This window comes from Haemorhous mexicanus, chromosome 1, assembly GCF_027477595.1.
Source record: "Haemorhous mexicanus isolate bHaeMex1 chromosome 1, bHaeMex1.pri, whole genome shotgun sequence".
Taxonomy (NCBI): Eukaryota; Metazoa; Chordata; class Aves; order Passeriformes; family Fringillidae; genus Haemorhous; species Haemorhous mexicanus.
The window spans coordinates 123,777,819-123,791,066 of NC_082341.1; the positions used below are offsets into that span (position 1 = coordinate 123,777,819).

Below are 13,248 nucleotides of genomic sequence, written 5' to 3' on the forward strand. Positions count from 1 at the left end.
ACCTATGCTTCCCTTTTATTTCTTGGCTTAAAAGCCTGTTCTGAGGCCCTATCTTGAAAACATTTCAAATTGATTTCACATGCAAACTCCTCTGCAAAGTTAAGGCCCCACATTTTTTTACTCTGAATATTGCTTTGCAAATTGATGTCAGCACAACTGGCAAACAAAATGGATTCATCAGGACTGTCAGTGTTCAGAAACTGTCAATAGAAAATCAATCTTTAGGGCAGTAGACCATTATAAAAAAGGAGAATGTAAGTGTTATTAGCTTAGATGTGTAACCTGATTATATGGAAGCCTCAATGGCAATTACTGTGAATGTTTATCTGCTTTCCATAGTGCTCTGTCAAATATAAATTGAACGAATGGTAAAATCCCATTACACTAAAAGATAAATGCCTCAAAATAAAATAGGTTGAGCACCTAACACACTCACTGCCCTATTGATTGGTATGTTCACAGTGTATGCAGTCACTGACCTCATCAGCTGTTAAAGGTTTACTTAAATCTGTATAACAATCCCATATATTTAAGTATCCCAATTAACTGTCTGGTTCTAAGTGAGAGTCTCTGCAAATACTCAGTTTAAAGGAAGAATAGCATTTCCAGTACAGAGGAATTGCCAAGTCAAGGATATAAATGGGGAACAAAGACATCAAATGCTTCTTACAGAGAGCCCATAGCAGTGACACCTGGCTTGCAATTATGCTTCAAGTTTGGAAGTATTTAACAGGTTGAGACCGTGTGTTTTTCAGAGTTGAAGACAGAAGAGAGAACCTGATACACAAATACAAAATGGCAAAATGGTGGGAGTGGATCAACAAGCTGAAAAAAAAAAGTAAAACAAATCCACTCTATCTTTAAATTTTCTCCTGAGGTTTTTTAAACTAGATATTATAACACTTCAAATTGAAACCAGATGAACCCTTCCAACTGGTTTCCTGCCCTGTTCTTTGGCAACTGAGCTGAGCATAATACCCCACCTTCTAACATGCACAAACAGTCTTACCACCAGTAACCAAATGTTCTAATACTTTCTAGTTTTCTGATAGCTCAGAAGGTTCTTGATCCTTTATACACCTATAAAGGTCTAGACTACAGCTCTTGTGTTCATTAATTCATTGCAGTTCACTAATAACCTTCCAGTAAGTGGCATCCTCTACCACACTTCCTTGTCTTGGATGTGATTTCTAAGTATTGAAATAAGTGAAAAGGAGGTTTGTAAAACCAAAGAAACAGGTGTCTACTACTGGGCAGGAATTTCTTCAAATAACAGCTTTTTCTTGCATCTGATGTGAAACCACTGACAGTAACAAGACCATATATTAAAAAAAAAAGTAAAAAAAAAAAAGTAATTTTTTTTTTTGTCTTTGAGAAGTATTTTCCTGTTATAAACTCATTGGCTTATATAATGGAAAATGCATAAAGTGACTTTTAATTAACTCTTGCCCTTCACTAATTTTATCAGAAAAAAACGAAAACAAAAACCAAAACCCAAAAAAACCCACCTAAACCAACCAAACAAAAAACCCAAATAAAAAAAAAATCCCACCAAATTTCTCTTGGGGACTTTACCATTTCTGGTCTATATAACTTATTCCCATAAAACCATAGATGGTGTTTACCTCTCTCCATCCAGCACTGGTAGTCGGAAGCCAAAGCTGCACGCGGAGAAGCCCGCGGGAGGGACGGTCCCTTCCCCGGCGCTGTTGCGCTGGTTCGGCGCTGGCAGTAGGTGTCAGCAGAAGCTCACCGAGGGAACCTTCCCATCATCCCGGGAAGGGCCGCGCTGCACGGATCAGACATCAGTGCTGTAAGGCACCGCTGCTTTGTCACTCTGCTGCCTTTTTTTTGACCAGCCAAATAACGAAAAGCAGCGGGTCCGGCTGCTGAGCATCCTACGTGGTTGTACACCGCAGCAAACAAGCAGGTGGGGCTTTGCTTACGCACAGATAGTTCATTTGCATAGCAAGCGTGGTGGTTCACAAGACAGGTGCTGGTCTCGAAGAACATTTTGTGCTGGAGAATGACAGGATACCGTGATTTGCACACTGAGAACGTGAGTGCCTGTTCTGAGGTCCGGAACTCTTCAGGCGAGTGGATCAAGTAACTGCAGAGGGAAGATCCTCCTTATGGTATGACTTTACTATAGAGCACTGCATAAGGATGATTCAGGGGATAAAATTTTAAGGAGAGGTTTTTCAAATAAAATCGTACTAAGGGCAAGCTCACTGCTCAGAGGAAGAGCTATCTGCAGGTACAGCAGGAGACAGCTCATTCACAGGTAGAAGGTTTGAGGGAGATTCTGTCGATATAGAGTATGTCAAGCATCCTATGGGGAAGGCTTTCTAGATTTGAATCAGAGCAAATCTAGATGAGTAAAATAAAGTGTCAAACAAATTGCACAGCTTGATGAAATAACAAGAGAGTGAAAGAAAGACAACTTTGATAAAGCATCTTTGGAACTCTCCGCATTTCTAGATAATAGTGAATGTGAAGGAAGTAAAAATCAAAAATTATTCAGAAAAAAATCTGAAGTTACATGTGCCCAAGCCATCTCAATCCAAGGAACAGTAAAGTGAAGAAAAATCACTTCAGTTAAACAATGACCTTGACTCCAAAACACAAAAAAAACCCCAAAAAGCCACATGGCAAAAATGTCCATTAAATCAAATTACCAAATAGAAAGCAGGATGGGGGAAAAAAATATCCAATGATGCCAAAGCAGAAAGATGTAATAAAGGGGATATAAGGAGAACACTGCAAGCGGATTATTTCTTTTGGGAATGTTTGACAATGCCAGCCCAATATGGTCACCTATTTTCTCTCCATGAGGGCAGAGCACATACAGGAGAAGAAGTGATAGCTGTCTGATTTTCGCATTCATGAGTTTTGGTATCCTCTCACATTGCACTTTACAATCAAGCTGGCAGAAAATGTACTGATCCGATACTGCTGTGCTAGATAGAAAAGCCATGATTATTGCAAACTTACGTAACAACAGCATATGCAGAGCAGCTGGTCACTACCACATTGTAAAACCATATCAAAATGAGGTTATGCAGGCATCTGTCCTCAGTCTGTTCATTAATTACATGCAAGATTATACTTATCAAACTTGTGGGAAACACCGAGCTGGAAAGAGCTGCAAGCAATTTGAGGGAGAAATGTATAGTTTAAAATTCTCTTGACAAGCTAGTGAAATAAATAGGATTGGAAATCAGCATATATAATATTTTATTCTCACTTATAATCACAGGATAAAGGAGTACGTTTATTGGAAACATTTTTCAGAAAGGATTAGGGCATGCAGTGAATCACAAACTGATTGTGAATCAGCCACGTCATATTGTTATGAAAAAGCAATGCCTTTTAAAGGATTCAGTGAATGAGTGTCACAGGGATACAAAAGGATCAACATGGCAACTTGCAGCAAGCACACTGTGTGTTAATACCTCATTTCAAGAAACATGAGAACCAACAGGGAAAGGTCTAAGCTCGATCAACAATAAAATAATCATCATCTAGAAAAAATAAGTGAGAGAAAGAATAGATGTTGTCATGTAAGCACGCAAGAGCAAGGTAACGGAGGCAGGTAACACACTAACTGTGAGTCAAAGTCTCAGTAAAGAATCATGATACAGACATAGAGAAAATCAGAAAAATATGTTAGAGATGATATGGCTTCATGAAAAATAGTCTGCTCTACTCACAACCCTTTCCTAGCTTTCTATTGGTGAGTATGATTGATAAATCCACTCCTCTGATGGATAAGCTTTGTTCACCTCCTGTTTACACCAGGAGCAGCCAGCCCAGCACTCAAGGTGAAATCTGGGGAAATGCTCCTGACGAAGACAAACAAAAACACGCTACATTGAAAAGTAGAAAAAAGGAAAATGATAGTTTGAGAAAAAGAGACTGAGAGATTACCTTCTGATATGTGGGTTAGCAGAGATGAAAGATTTAGCTGGTGCTATAGTAACCTACAGAAGAATACTTGAATGAAGCTGTTACCCCTCCAAGAGCATTGTTCCCAACTCAGCTCTTCCAAAGCACTTCACTGGCTCTCTGTAGTGTGGGAAGAAAGAAATGCATGTGGAACCTCTGATACAGGGAGATACCTAAGCTGTCTAGCAGAGTGGGAAACACCAGCTCCTCAGAAAGGGAATCCCAACAATCCCTCTTCCTTATTGCACAATACCAGACCCCTCGAAGAAGGCCTTCCACAGGTAAACCTACTACAATTGCCAGAATAAGACAGAGAAGAAAGTAGAGGATTATGTAACTGCACCAAAACACTGTCTTTCAAGTCTAGGTGTAGGAAAGACAAATAAATCTTTAGGAACAGACAGGATCTGAAAATTCTCTGAAGTGGAAGATAATTTTTACCACTGGTTTAATATTGATTTAGGTTTATCTAATCCCTACTTTAATTATTGTGCCTTGGTCACTCCCTAGACTCCAGACTCTTTCCAAACAGACTTTTTGTAAGTAGCCATCTCCTAATGTATGCCAAAGCATTTCTCATAAACTTCCAGTAGTTCCTACCAACAAATAAGGTACCTCCGATGCAGAAAGCTACTGGTGTTTGAAATACGCTCTACTGACAGCAGATCCATAGACTGTTGGTCAGAACACCTGGGACACTTGCTGGGTCTTTCCTGCTGGAGCTCTGCAAAAGTTGATTACAAAATGGATGCTTTTAGACTAGAGTAACAGCACAATGAATACCCCAGGGTATAGTAGATATCTCTTACTTGCACAGTTCAACTACCCTTTCATTGTATGCTCGCTAAATTTCACTATGCTTATGTCTGTGTGCAAGATTAAAAAAAAAATTAGTTACTTCAGTTCTTTCCCATTTTGCCCTACAGTAGAGATGTCATCCATTTCCTTAATCTGGTTGCATTTGAATTGCATTACAGGGCAGAAAAGTTCATAGAACAGAAGAGAGTAAAGATAAGAAAGCTGAGCAACAAAACCAAAGAAAAACAAACATTTTATTTCATTTTAAAGTTGTACTCTTGCTATCAGCAGAGCTGGAAACACTGCCTGTTAATGATGAGTAAGCATTAAGTAACAACACTTCCAGTTGACACATATATATAAGAATTCACATAGAGAAGCTTAAGTAACCCTTGTACATCACTTGGAGATGGATTACAACTTCCTTACAGGTCTTGTAATCTTGCCCACTCAAAGGGCTTATTCTCTTCTTTTCAAGATTTTAGACCCTAACTCCTATATTAATACAGATAGGAACACCTCCATGAATTTGTGGTGGGTTTGAGAAAGCTATTGACTCATTGCTGCTAGTTCCTGATAACTCATGGGAAACACATGAGGCAGGGGTTTTCATGTTCCCCAAAATGGCAACTACAGCTAGGACAGAAAGGAAAAAAGAGAAGAAACAAAAAAACATTTCATTAAATGAATTTGTTTTCTAAGCAGGATATTTTCTTGAACTGAAACTTTGGCAAGTTAATTCAATTTCATCTTCTTGGAAACTTACATTGTTATATCACATGACACTTTTTTTCCCCCTATACCACTAAGATTTAATCCCAATTTGCTTTTATACAACTGTGTTAAGAAGCAAAGGTAGACTTAGGGTTTGACTTAGGGTCTCTAAATTATCATCTGCTTAATTTTTACAGTTTGCATTGAGTACGATGATTTTATGTCCTCTCATATTTTGATTGCTGTATTCTTTGGATTTCTGTTGGGAGGTATCTTGATATAACAACTATGTTTCGCCTTTGCAATACATACCATAGTGCCTTTTTTTCTTGTATCTTTTTGTAGAGAAATAGCTTATAATTCTTGTCTGGATGTTTAAGAATTGTTATTTAATATATTTAAGATAAATAGATTCAAATTTAAAAACTATTTTAAATTTTAAAATCATTTTAAAGAGCTTTTTATAGACTTGAAAAATAGACTGTCTTCCATTATTTTAGCTAACTGTGCTTACAGAGGTTGACTCTTAGATGCTGTAGCCAACATCACTGATGTTCTGTATGACAAATAGTTCACAGCAGCAGGGATCCTGAATGAAAAAAATGTGCTCTGCTTTGTATGCAAAAATTTACCAGGATTGTGGTGTGCATGGGAAGGGTGTTACAGTGCATCCAGCAACAGAAGCTGAAGGGTAGCTAACCTTCTGGTCTAACTAACTTTGAACTTTACAGAGAACCCACTAAAGTATAAAATAGTAACAGAATATGCCACAACATTGTGTAAGTTGAGTAAGTGAGTTGAGTAAGAGGATATGACTGAGGAATAACAAATTTTGGTTTTGGAAGAAGGGAAAGAAAATAAAGTGTGATTACTACCTACCTAGACAGAGGATATGATGCTTAATTGCACACCTCTCACCATTCCAGGGAAAGAACTGCACTTACTCACTTGAAAGCTGCCCCTAGTTAGGGGAAAAGCAACAATGCTTACATGTCCTGAAATATCACCCACAAACTTGGCAACATCTTGCACCAATGTTCATCATGTCTCAGGATCAAACAGAAAATGGCCATTATTTAATAACAACTAAGACTAGGAAACAAGTCTCTGTTTACACTCATCTGAATATCTGTCCATGAACTCCAATTCTGCAAAAATCCGATCTAGATTTACTCACGACACTGACAAGTACAAACTGAAGTATGAAACTCAAAGCATGCAACTTTGTGGAGGAAACACAACCAACCTTAAGTGGTGGCTATGAGAAGAGTGACTCTACTCCTCTGTACCTGTTGTGACTTGGGTGTTGATGTACAAGCCTAATGGCAGTGCTTTGGAGAAGTGATTTTTCTTGAAGGCACAATGAGAGATAGGGATCCCCAGATGTGATTTGGTAACTAAGTTCTTGGAACTCAATAAAGCATTTGAGTCTCTTTTTATTTGACATTTGTGTTAAACTTTCATCTTAATTGCTGTTGTCCATGTTTTAAATGTTCAATAAAATTTGTTATACTACCTTATTGGAGGAAAGCATTTTCAGTACTATACCTTGTAAATCTCTCAGCTAATTAGAAATATGAACTGTTAGCTAGCCTCCTGAAGATGAACTTTATAATTCTTTCAGGAATTTGCTCTGAAAAGATGGGAATTTACATGCCTGAAGATAGGAGCCTGTTCATGAGCATGGATTCAGTGGCAGATGAATCCATGTCACAACAAGCCTTTCTCATGACACGTAATCATTGATTTATTGCCCGGTTAGTATGTGGTTGTGGGGGATCTACCCAGCCTGAGCATGTACTGTCAGGTCTGCTGAACAGAAAGCCAAGGTAAAAGGTCACCTTATTTAACTCTGCTCTCTACTTCAAAACTTTTAAAATTTCTTTTATTGCACTTGTCCTTAGTCAATCTCTAGTTCTTTCATCCCTACTTTGGCTCATAGCCCATAGTGCTAGAGAGCTTGCTACAAGTCTACATCAGCTAACAACCATTTGCCTTCTCAATTTCCCCTCTGAAGTTCAGCCCGTGCTATTACGTGGCTTCTTCACGTGGGAGGAGGCAGCAGTAGGATGTATGAAGGCAGAGTTGCTAAGGGGAAAGAAGTGCAAAGGGATGAAAGGTGGAGACATGCAAATCGGTGAAGTAAGAAGGAAAATGAAAGAAAGTATAGCAAGAAGGCAGAAGTCCTGGTGACCTCACAAAAGATGTTTCCCCCCTTTGGCTTCTCATAGTAAGATGACAATGCATCATATCCACAGCTACTGAGTTACTGCACAAAGGGTTTATTCTGACCTCAGTCTGTGCACCAGACTGCTGATATTGACAGTTTTGTTGTGCTTTAAAAGCAGAATGTCATCATCGTAATCTGTTTTTCCACTGTTTTCTCCTTCTGTATTGGTGGTGCTTTTAGGTGTGCTGTTCAGACATTGACCTGAGTGTAGTTAAACAAATCAACCTGTCTGGAAGGATATGCATAAGAGAAGAAAACAAACAATGGAGCAGACATGAGGAAACAAATGAGGCACATCTATTAGCTTTGTTTGCTCAGCAGCCGGCCTGAGACTGATCTTTTAAAGATTTTCTAAGTTTAGTGCTTCCTAGTACAGAGGACATGGCATTAGGGACCTTGAGGGTGTAGTTGTGTCCTCACAGTAGAATACCAGAGCAGGAGGAAAAAGCCATTCTTATAGGAAAATTAAGATGGAAGTAAAGGCTGGCTGCAGTGGCAAGTCACTTTTTCCTTTGTTTCCTTTTTTTAAGAGGTTTTTATTGTATGTGAACTCTGCTTACATTGAAGTGGAGATGGTTAATTTTCTCTTTGATATTTAAGTTTTCTGCTGTTTTTTTCAACTAGTTAGGATGCTAGTTGCATCCTAACTAGCAACAGAAAAGTGTCTGGTGGAGAGAATTAAACTTGGAAGAGCATGAACTTGCAGTTGCTCGGGAACTCCACCACCATGGCTGCATCTGCTCATTGTGGTCTAGACTGGAAACTTTTCCCCAGGCTGTCAGCATGGCAACCCATCACCTGCAAGAGGACCATGTCTTTCCCCAGTTGCCTAGTTTGTGTCAAAGTATGTGAAGCAGGAAAAAATGAATTATATCAGGCCAAAGAAGGATTTGTAGTGTTTTTACACCCACATGCACACAAAAAGGACTAGAAGAGATTTCCAGCACTTCAGACTCCTCAACTGATAAAATATTCTATTTACAGCTGACCTTTTGCATTCCTCTGTGCCATCTCTGTGTTCTTTTAAGCGCCAGGAAAACTCTAGAAATAGTTTCTTGTTATTGTTAATTAACTGAAGTAGATTTCACTCAAGATGGATGGTTTTTAAAATTTTTAATTTCTGGTAAGGAATAAACAATACAAGTGTGCCTGGTCAGAGCTTTGGAAATAGGAATTCTGTAGGCATTTTATGAAGTGTTTAAGAAGCTCAAATATGTTGAGATGATACATCAGGTTGTAGGCTACTTTGGGGTGGAACAGATTTTTCCTTCTTAGGAAGGGGAAAGAGCATTTTTTGTTCTTAGCTTTGTCCTGATATGGGAGAAGATTTTTCAAGACTTTTTCCTCATTCAGATTCTTTAGGAATTGAGGGGAAGGAAGGAAGGAATGGTTACATCTATTATTCAGTCCTGTCTCTGCTATTCTAATCCAATGCAGAAATAGGGTTCTGATACTGACAGATTAATCCCTGAAAATCTAGGCCTTACAGGAAATGTTTAGTTTTGTTAATCAAACCCCTTCTCCCAAGTAATAATACAGCTAGAATCACTCATCAGTTTTTAGCATTACTTCTGAAACAGGGGTGGGCCTCTTGAATGGGTCAAACTGCATAATCTTTTTGTCTGGAGATTTGCCTTTTGGAAGTTGTCCTGAAAATAGTTTTCTGTGTGACTGTATTCTACATAATTACACATGCAAGATGGATCAAGGACACCCACGTGTGCTAAACATTAAATGTGTGCAAGCCTTATGAGAAACATAAGGTTAGGATAATCACAGAAACACAGAATCATGGAATAGTTCAGGTTGGAAGGGACCTCTAAAGGCCATCTAGTCCAAACTGCCTGCAACGAGCAGGGCCATCTTCAGCTCAGTCAGATTGCTTAAAGCCCCATCCAACCTGAACTTGAATGTTTCTACTCATAGAATCTACCACTCATAGACAGGCAGCCTGTTCCAGTGTTTCACAACTGCACTGTAAAACTTCTCTTCCTTCTATCTAATCTAAACCTACCCTCTGTCAGTTTAAAGGCATTATCCCCTGTCCTATCACTTCCTGCCCTTGTAAAAAGTACCCTCTTCAGCTCCCTTGTAGCTCCCCTTTAGGTACTGGAAGGTGCTATAAGGTCAACCTTCCTATAACAACCCCAACTCTCAGCCTGTCTTCATAGAAGAGGTGCTCCAGCCCTAGGAGCATCTTTAAGGACTTCCTTTTTCTGGACAAAGACTTGTTGCAACAGGTCCATGTCTTTCCTGTGTTGGGGACCCCAGAGCTGGATGCAGTACTGCAGGTGGGATCTCATCACAGCAAATAAGTGGGCAGAATCCCCTCCCTCAGTCTGCTGGCCCTGATGCTTTTGGTGCAGCCCATGATACAATCAGCTTTCTGAACCACAAGCACATTTTGCTGGGTCACATCCAGCTTTTCATCCACCCCAAGTCCTTCTCCACAGGTCTGCTCTCCATCCATTCATCCCCAGCTTGTATTGATACCAGGGATTGCCCCAGGTATAGTGTCTTGCACTTGTTGAACCTCATGAGATTCCCATAGGCCCACTTCTGGAGCATGTCCAGGTCCATCTGGATGGCATCCTCTCCTTCAGGCCTGTCAACAGCACCACTTGGCTGGGTGTCATCTGCAAATCTATTGAGAGTGCACTCAACTCCTTTGTTCATGCCATTGGTGAGGACATTGAAGAGCAGTGGTCCCAGTATGGATCCCTAAAGGACATCATTTGCCACTGATCTTCACCTGGAGATTGAGCCATTGACCACTACCCTTGGGATGCAATGAATTTTAGGTGCAGTCAGGTGACTGGTCATAATGACGGGTTAAAACAGCATTCCTACTAAAACATGGTAGCAAAATCCCTGGATGAAGAGAGGAAGTTTGCATGAAAACACAACCATCTTGGCAAGAACTGCTTATACCTACTTTTCCTAAAGATGTGGCTTCTAGCTGTACTTTTTCATCTCACTCCTTTGCTTCACTGAAAGCTGGGAAGGAAGGAAATTGTACTGAAGGGACATTGTAATTTAGGGATCATTCTTTTAAGATGTGCTATGACAACAGATTAACTATACCAGACTGTCATATTGAGCTAATTCTCTGGGATTCACTTTTGCCCATACTACAGTCTCTGCCTTCTTTCCAGCACCTCAGGATGCAAGAGATGCTGCTGTCCTCAGCAGTCTCTCCCCTTCCTCTTATTACCACTCAAAAAAATTCACCTGTGGCCTGGTTATGCTTGGAAAAATCTCCCTCATCTCATACCCTCTCACTGAGGCCTTCCTGGAAATTCTCATCATTTTGTGAAGTGTCCGAGCTGGTGCCATCTCTTAAGGTGTGCCATGTGGGGACCTCAGTTGGCCATATCCAGAACCATGGATCTGACAGAAGTGTTTTGAGGCTGGATTGCACAAATGAAGGGTGAGGTGAGTTTTGCTGTGCTGCGTCCTGTGGTAACTTGTGGAGAAGAAAGAGTGCCAGGAAGCACAGAAAAGCAGCCAAAAGAGAGATAACAAATGTTGCTTGAAACAAACTATTTTTACCCCATCCTGCCGTGAGAAATGAGCACAAGGTCATTATTGAGAAAAAAGGCAAAATAATGCCTATAGGACGGAGTGGGGAGGATGCTTCTGTATCCTAGCTGATGTCTCCTGTGTCCCTCCCCTTCATCCAGCCCGATTGATCTACTTTTACCGCCCAGATGGATAAAATATCGGCATCAGAAACCACCGTCGCTTTCTGTGTTGGGGTGTGAGAGCTCTGCAGCGGACGGAGCGGCCCGGTGCTGGGCAGGCTCCGTGTATGTCCCGACGGGGCACAGTCGCTGCCGGCGGCCTGGCAGCACCGTCAGCTCTCGGAGCCCGCTGCCGAGGCGCAGCCGGCGCGCCCGCTGGGTGCCGCCTGTGGGGAGGACGGCATCGCCCTGGATTAGCTGCCGGTTTAGCGGGAGGATCGCGGTAATCCGTGCCTGGATCGCACACCCCGCGCTAGCCGGCAGCCGCAGGCTCTGCGGTCCCTCGGGCAGCTGCAGCCGCGGAGCCCCGGGCGGGAGCGGGGCCGACTGCGCGTCCCCGGCTGACCCCGGCCGCCGCCGCCCGGGGGGCGCTGCTCGGGGCGGGCCGGCGGCGGGGGCGGCACCGACAGCGACACCGACAGCGACAGCGGCCTCGCCTGCGCCGGCGGCGAGCGGCGGTGGCCCGTGGCCGCCCCGGGGTGGGCGAAGCCCCGAGGGGGGAGCCCGTCATCCCGCGGCCGCGGCGGGAGGAGCGCGGCTGACGCGGCAGGGAGGAGGAAGCGGCAACTCCAGCGGGCGGACGAGCGGACGGACGGACGGACGGACGGACAGACAGACATCCCCGGCCCGCCCCGGCCGGCGGAGGGACGGAGGGTCGGAGGGAGGCAGGTAGACGGGGTGCAGCCGTCCGGGGGTCCGTGCCCCCTCCCACGGCCGGGGTAGAGGGAGCCCGTCCGGAGCCGCGGAGGCTCCGCGGCCGCGAGGACACGGGACTCAGCCGGGGATATGGGACTCAGCCGGGGACACGGGACTCAGCCGGGGACACGGGACTCGGGGACGTTTCGCTTCCCTTTTGTTGCAGCCCGAACCGCCCCGCACGGCCGGCGGTGCCGAGCAGCGTGTTCGGTGCGGCCCTGGCCGGGCTCCTGCGGAGGGGCTGGGGGCTGAACGCGTTCCCGCAGGGAAGCGCCGCTCCGCGTGGGCGTGCGGCTCCAGCGGCTGGGATCCGCTTACGGACAGGGGGCAAAGTGCTCGCAGGCGAATAAACAAACAAACATGGAGAAACTTCTGCTCCCTCCGCCCCCGCCGCTATAATTTTAGATATTGCATTTGCAAAGAAGTTTTAAAGTAATTTAGTGTTTCACATTTTCCTCTCTTTCTTTCTTTTTTTTTTTTTTTTTTTAATTCCCACCCTTCTCCAGCAGTGTTACTGGCTCCTGCTAGTACTCTTGCCCAAACGTTTTTACTGCGTGTATATGTAGTTTTACACACTATGCTTTATTTTGCATGGCTGGCTCGGTGTGGGCGGGTTTACTTTCTGGGTTTCAACTACGAGCACCACCAAACTCCATTTCAGTTCCGCTTCTTAACTCCATAAGGACAGTGAAGCTATGCTGGAATCAGACATTAAAGAGGTGAAGAATGGCTGGACGTTTACATTTAGATCAGATGAAAAAGCCCTTTTCCAGAGTCCTTGACCTCTGCCTCAGCAGGATGAGGAGTCCCTGGTTAGCTTTGCTTTGTGCCTTGCAGAGGCAAAGCAGTGAACGCGGTTTGGGTCTGCAGTCCCTCTGTCTGGTGGTTCCGTGCCAGAGAGGCAAGGGCTGGAATTGTCTCTTTACTCATTTAAACACCTTCAGCATGAGAGGAGGTTGGAGGCAGGGAGAGAATTAAAATAATGCTTCCTCCTCCCGTGCAGAAGAAGTTGCAAAGTATTAGTGCTCCCTGCACAGATCTTTTATGGGAAGGTAAAATTCTGACTCAGAGTTGAGGGATTTGAATTAAGGAGAGGGATGGTCGAGCTTGAAGGAGTAT

At 43.1% G+C, this 13,248-nt stretch overlaps 1 protein-coding gene across 1 annotated transcript in view; it reads left to right on the forward strand.

The window, feature by feature from the left end:
* The first annotated feature begins 11,862 nt into the window (after nt 1-11,862).
* Nucleotides 11,863-13,248, forward strand: part of SGK3 (serum/glucocorticoid regulated kinase family member 3) — a 56,151-nt gene continuing 54,765 nt past the window's right edge. Inside the window, exon 1 of the mRNA XM_059861592.1 lies at nt 11,863-12,102. The gene's annotated coding sequence lies outside the window, so the exon portion shown is untranslated. The remainder of the gene's footprint in view (nt 12,103-13,248) is intronic.